The following is a 7,036-nucleotide window of genomic DNA, read 5'->3' as shown; positions in this document are numbered from 1 at the left end:
AATGAACAGGTATTTTATGAGTTATTATAGAAGAAACATGGACAAAAGTGTATTACAAGTTTCTTTATAGTGATCGTTAAATAATTTGCCGTTTTCAAGTAAGTATACCACACCGGGCAAAAAAGTTATCGGACCGAACCTCATTTTTTTAAATGGAACACCCTGTATATTTAAATCTAATAAGATAGCATATTAAGTCCTCTTTTCAAAAGTATAACACTGAAAAAATACAAACAATCTAATATTGATTCCAAAACATTTTTAAAAGTTTAAAAATCTTTTTAAAATGTTTGGGTTTCTTGAATTGTACAATGTACAGTTTACCGTAGAACTATAACACCCTGTAGACCGGTAACGAAGCGTTTGCGGGTATATATGAACTTTTAGTCATAAAATAAGCCAAATAATTAGGGCCTTATTTATATCATATTTAGGAACACTCTGTATAATTATTGAATTTTAAATTTTATTGAGCAGTTAATGTGTTTACTTGTACAGTCCGAGACTCCTGTTTCGTATATCACCCAAAACTTTAACTAATAAAATTTTTGTAACAACTTCAAAAACGTTTGTTGTTTTCACACATTTATTTATTAGTACTAAATTTTCTTGTAATTACAAAGTTTTGGAATGTAGAAAAACTTTCAAATTTTTTGCATAATCCCCCCCATATTGGATCCGCCATTATGAATTTTACAATTTTGACAGCAGATTTGTAATGAGCGGGCCCGAAATTGCAAATGATTTCTTTAAACATTCAAACTTTTCGTAAAAGACGACGCCATATTGAGTCCGCCATTTTGAATTTCGTAATTCTGACATCGAATTTAGAATGAGCGACCCCAAAAACCCACTGGTACGAAACTTTCAAGTTTTTTGCATAATCCGCCATTTTAAATTTTGCAATTTTGAAAACAGATTAGCAATCAGCGGCCCCAAAAACCCCCTAGTACAAAATTGCAAACGATTTCATTAAAAATTCAAATTTTTCGCAAAAGTCGAAGCAGGAAGCCATTTTGAATTTCGTAATTCTGACATCGAATTCGTAATGAGTGACCCCCAAAAACCCCCAGGTATGAAATTGCAAATCGTTTCTCTAAAGTTTCGAATTTTGGCGGTAGTGTGCGTTGGCTAAAATAGACACCGCTTGACAGGCTAACGATACGTTAACCTTTAAACACATTGCAGTCACTTTTCAAGAATTGTATTTCAGCGACTTTTAAACAATGCAGTTTAAGGTTCATACAGGTTCATAGTAAATTGTAGCATCACTTTTGCATTTCCCTTCAGCGAGTACAGTTGTATTTAATATTAATTATAAAAGTCAATTTGGTGTAAATTTGGTGCTAACTGTAACGAAAGGTAATGTACTTAGTTTTAATTGTAATTCTTCGCTCTATTGTAAATTATAATTTATCTGCTGATGCGCACGGTTATGCCAGGTGTTTAATTTAAAATTCATATAATTCTTTGGAATTGTGAAGTTTGTCAAGACTGCTGAGTTTTCTCAAATTTAATAAAAATTAGGTATCCTTTGCGAACGGCAGGTTATCCATCATTATAAAGAAAGTTTTGTAATAAACATTTTTGGTATCTTTTTTAACTAAGAGAATCATTCCCACTTATAGTTTGAACCAAAGACAGCATATACTCATTTCTTTTTTGATATCACAAACAATGACGAAGATACTCTATAAAGTGTAAAAATGAGACACCCTGTACAGTTGTACATTCAAACGGGGGTGAGATTTATCGATGTCAAGTATGCCTGACTACCTTATATGCACACTTTCATTAGTTCTTCCTTGGTGCTTCATATTTGCTTGATAAGATACTAATTTTCAGCTCTTGGCTCGATTATCACTCATATTTGTGAACAGAACTAAAAAATTGCGATTTTCCCTGTATATCTTCCCACCGGGGGGGGCCATCATAGTAGGTGGCTCATTGCCGTGTATCGTGGGAAATTATTAAATAAAATTAAACTTTGTACTGAAAAAAGTGATTAAAAGAAATACATATCCACGAGGAATATTTGCCACATATATTTTGTGTGGGCAATTAAAATGAATTTAAATGCCCCGTCTCTGAATGGGCAAATTAAATTTTCTCGCTAATAAAAGCGAATCTGTATTATTTATATTACGTTTATTGGCTCATAAAGTATCCCGAATGAGAACATCGTACGACCCACGTATTTGGTCTGAACACATTTTTCAAAAGTAGGTGGAAGCATGTTTGCTTAAACCCAAACAAACAACTTAATGTAACGAGACCGTAGATTAGATCGACTCCAGGTGAATGAAAAGTGTCACCTCCATATTTGGAATACGGGTATTTTATAATCGCATAAATAGAGTTGTTTGCCGATATCATACGGGAAAAAAGAGAGCGAAAGGCGTAAATGAAATCCTTAAATATAATGGAACAAAAAATTCAAAGCTAAATGTAAGCTTGTAACGTGAACAAGTCGTGTAGTAGAAATTAATAAAAATTAGAGTTGGCAGCTTCGTATGCAAGGTACGACATTTTAGTGGTTGTAATTATACATCAGGAAGCAATAAATAATTCAACGTGAATTTGTCACGAGTTAAAGAAATATGTACCCATAAAGTAGACGGATAAGATCAAATGAACGCATTCTGGCCGCTTGCAAATCACGTAACAAATTTTCCGCATTTTTTTATACCCATTCCCATGCCAGCTTCTATGAGATTAACCCAACGCCTGTAACTTTTGAACTAGTAGCCCAATCTTGGAACTGTTTGAAATTATGGATTCTACGTAGAATGCAAAACAATTCGTACTTTTTCGATCAAACTTCTCAATCAAAAGTTATAGACTAGAAACCAATTTCGAAAGAAAATTCAAAGGGCTGTAACTTTTGAACTAGTAGCCCAGTGTTGGAACTGTTTGAAATTATGGGTTCTACAGGCCACGTTCTATAAGAAAATTTTTTTTCCGGGTCGATCTGAGACAATTTTTTTTTCGGTCCTCAAAAAAAGGCAGTGTATACACTTCCTTTTTTGCCAAAAATCGACTACGCCAAAATTTCTCGGGAAAACACTTTTTCTTATTAAATTTGGTGGGTAGAATCCAAAACAATTCGTACTTTTGCGATCAGACTTCTCAATCAAAGGTTATAGACGAAACCAATTTCGAAAGAAAATTCAAAGGGCTGTAACTTTTGAACTAGTAGCCCAATCTTGGAACTGATTGAAATTATGGATTCTACAGGCCATGTTCTATAAGAAAAATTTTTTTTCCGGGTCGATCTGAGACAAGTTTTTTTTTGGGGCAAAAAAAGGCAGTGTGTAACCTTCCTTTTTTCCAAAAATCGACTGCACCAAAATTTCTCGGGAAAACACTTTTTCTTATTAATTTTGGTGCGTAGAATCCAAAACAATTCGTACTTTTTCGATCAGACTACTCAATAAAAAGTTATAGACTAGAAACCAATTTCGAAAGAAAATTCAAAGGGCTGTAACCCAACTTAATTTATTCAGGCACCCATGCTGCCGATATACCATATACACCATACACCATATTTGGTGCGCCTCGAATTAACCGTTTTTATAACCTACGTTTTCAAGTACCTCATTTCCTTATACATCAGGGTCAGGGTGCAACATTTCTGATGCTGATCGATGTAATTTAGTGACCCCCATATTTTGTATTTCTCTCTTAACCTAACATAATAATAGCAGTTGCCAGTTGGATTTAAAGAGTATTACGTTGAATTACCCTCTGGTTGTGGTCTCATTCATGTAAAGCATAACTAAAAGTTTCGATTACAATACAACCACTTCATCAAGCAATTAGGTTAACGTAGGTATCCATCGATCTTGAGTATTAATTAAAATTGAAAAAATTTAATATAATTAGATAGTTCAATGGCGACAGGAGATATACCGCACATGGTGTCAGGCTTCACATAATCTTAACTTAATTATGTTTATTATCAGGAAAAGGTAGGGCTGCAATTAAATTACCGTATGTATGTTCGTTGAAATTACTAAGCACTTTGCATTTGAAATGCTCATACAGTAGTATATTATACGCCAGTTTGAGCGTATCCTTCCATTTCACTGGTTTATGCACGACGTAATGGACGATTGATATATGTAGCTCTTTAATTATTAGAAAATTGCTCCTAGCTATAGAAGGCGGTGTCACATATTCGTAACTAAAGGAAATATTACCTGCAAGTATTTTCACAAAACCGTCGATCATTTTTAGTCGACTTGAAATAAACCTGAGGGATAAGCCCTTGTTTTCAATTCATTAAGTATAAATCTGGTGGATTATTTACAAATAGGCACTAAGTTACTTGAATTTGTAGCTCAGTGTTATTTTTCCTTTTAGAATTGTTTGCAATTGCGTATTGTATATTGCGGTTTTTTTTATTTATACAATTTAGATATGATGCTTTAAATTAAACACATCTGGTCAAGTTTGTGTACTTTATAAAAGGTTTTATCGTGTCCTTTGTGATAAGGAGTCTTATCGGACGAAATTTAATTAACACACGTGTTAGAAGTAATAAGGTGTTTCGATGTGCTGTTTCGTTAAATAATATTTGGTGCGCCTCGAATTAATCGTTTTTTTAACCTACGCTTTCAAGTACCTCATTTCCTTATACATGTTTTTTCTAAAGTCAGGGTGCAACATTTCCGATGCTGATCGATGTAATTTAGTGACCCCCATATTTTGTATTTCTCCGTCCGTTCGCGACGGTTGAAAATCGTGCACGTTTCTTTGTGGTATTTTTTATTCGAGTTGTCCGCCCGATTTCATTAGTTGAAGACGTAGTTGGTCATTATTATAATAACTAGGTATATGCAGAAGCAAATTAACAAACGAAGTTTAAAGCGGTTTGTCCGTTTTTTTTAAAGTCAAGTTGAAAAAGCAAGCAGTCAGGCCTTCTCTTGTTATTAAAATTAAAAGTTTGTACCGTCTGAACAGCCTCCGGCAATACATTATTTTGCTCTTCAAATTAATGTTGTTTGTCATCAAGGTTGGTGTGTTAAATAAAAGTAAAGTTCAGAAGCTGTCAGCGTTTGTGTGTGAAGTTAAGTGCGCCTTGTTATTGAAAACCTTTGTACGGCCAGATAATTAAAAGAGAAAAAAAACTGTACGTAATTACAAGATTTTCTTATTTCGTTTATCGGCGCCTGCGTGCGGGGTATAGTTAATCCAAACAAGCTTTGTACGTGTTTTTTTCTCTTAGGAACTTTGTTTTAATTTTTACATTTCATGTGTTTCGGAATAAATTTTTTCATTGTCAAATCACTTAATTGTGTGTTTATTCGAATCCCTTGTGCGACCCGGATAGAGTTTTCATGTCAGATTTTTCTTCTCATGTCCAAGAATTGTGTCAGGTGTATCAAAATGTGTCTAGGTTAATTCTTTAGAATCTTCGGAAGTCTATCGAGTCTCCCAAATCATTAATGGTGGAATTTTTCTTTGTAGCAAATGTTTCAATTTTTTGGGATAGCTAGCCTTGCACACAGCAATATATTATAATTTTTTTGCATTTTCTTACACGAATAACGTGCTTAATATCATTACAGTTATTCTGAATGCTAAATTCCATACTGTTCCTCCGGTTCATCCTGATAAAATTGAACTTCAAACTTCAAAGACGACAAAATTATGTTCGTCCATTTGAAGGGAAGCTGGGGGACAATATGGAATAACTGAAAAACTCCGCGGGCGCAAACGAGGGTATGTGGGGTGTAAACATCCGCACCCCATTACTAGAAAAAAACGTCAAATTTGAAAACTGAGAGACAGTATAGAATTTTCTATTGGGAATCAGCAGTAAAAGGGTAGACGCGCAAACAAAGGAATTTGGGGCGTTATACTGTCAGTTCAAATACCACATTCATTTGTTTTTCAAAGCACACTTTTAATAATAAAAAATGGACTATTGTTTGCGTTTTGTCCATCCGTCTGTCCATGCAGACTCATTTCTGCGGTTTTGAACTACTTTTAGGGGAATGGTCCTAGAGTCCTGGATTGTTTGCAATACGTAACCTATACCTTGAAGGTGTGTCAGATGGTCATCAAATTTCGTTGTCTCCATAGAAAATACGACGATCAAATTAGATAAAATATGCGCAATTCTTTAATTATATGATCATGCTTTAAAGAAAACCACAAAATTCCTATTACTTTCGAAGATATGCCAGAAAACTCGAAATTTGCCGATTTCCTTTTCGTTGTTTTCTTATGTTAGTTGAACAGATACGAAAAAATAGAAAACACTTTCTCATTCTCACTATTTGAGCTCTACAAAACGTCCCGTTTCGGAGAAATCATCATCAACTTTATTTTTTTATATGTCCCGGATAAAGGTACATACTGTATCGAGTAGCATTTTTTATTACAAATACAACGATGTACGGCACAAAAAACAAAAGTTGGTTTCAACAGGATGGTGCACTCACGCACAGTGGTGCAAGAATACCTATCGAACAAATTTCCAGGAAAACAGAAAATAAGCCCGATAGGTATTCTCGCACGATTGGGGCGTTGTGCGCGGGTGCACCATTCTGTTGAAACCAACTTTTGTTTTTTTGTGCCATACATAGGATTTTGTCTCAAAATTGAGCTCAATAGTTTCATACCACATTTTTTTAAAGTACTTCAAAAGCTAACATCATTCTTCTGATTTCATGTATACAGAGTATTAATTAATGTCATGAAGATATTTCAGGGTGCGATAGTACTGCAATGCAAATATATGAACGGTGTAAAGGGCGACGTTTATACAGGGTGACAAAGTTTCAATTTTTTTCTCGCATTTTGCGTTTTCTCTGTTATATGTTCTGTGATAATTGTTTCAAATTTGATACATCAATCATCTCTACAATAAAGTATCAAAATAGTTGGTTGCAGTAGGTATACAGAGTGTTACATTTTCTTGAATCCGCGACAATTGTATCTTTCAGAACTTTTTTAGAGCATCCTGTATGAATTTCGGCACGACATTTGAACGCTCTCTGTTCCTTTGTTTAGCTTTCTGGTTTCT

This window comes from Photinus pyralis, unplaced genomic scaffold (assembly GCF_008802855.1).
Source record: "Photinus pyralis isolate 1611_PpyrPB1 unplaced genomic scaffold, Ppyr1.3 Ppyr1.4_LG2, whole genome shotgun sequence".
NCBI classification, from domain to species: Eukaryota; Metazoa; Arthropoda; class Insecta; order Coleoptera; family Lampyridae; genus Photinus; species Photinus pyralis.
This window is presented reverse-complemented; position numbering follows the sequence as displayed.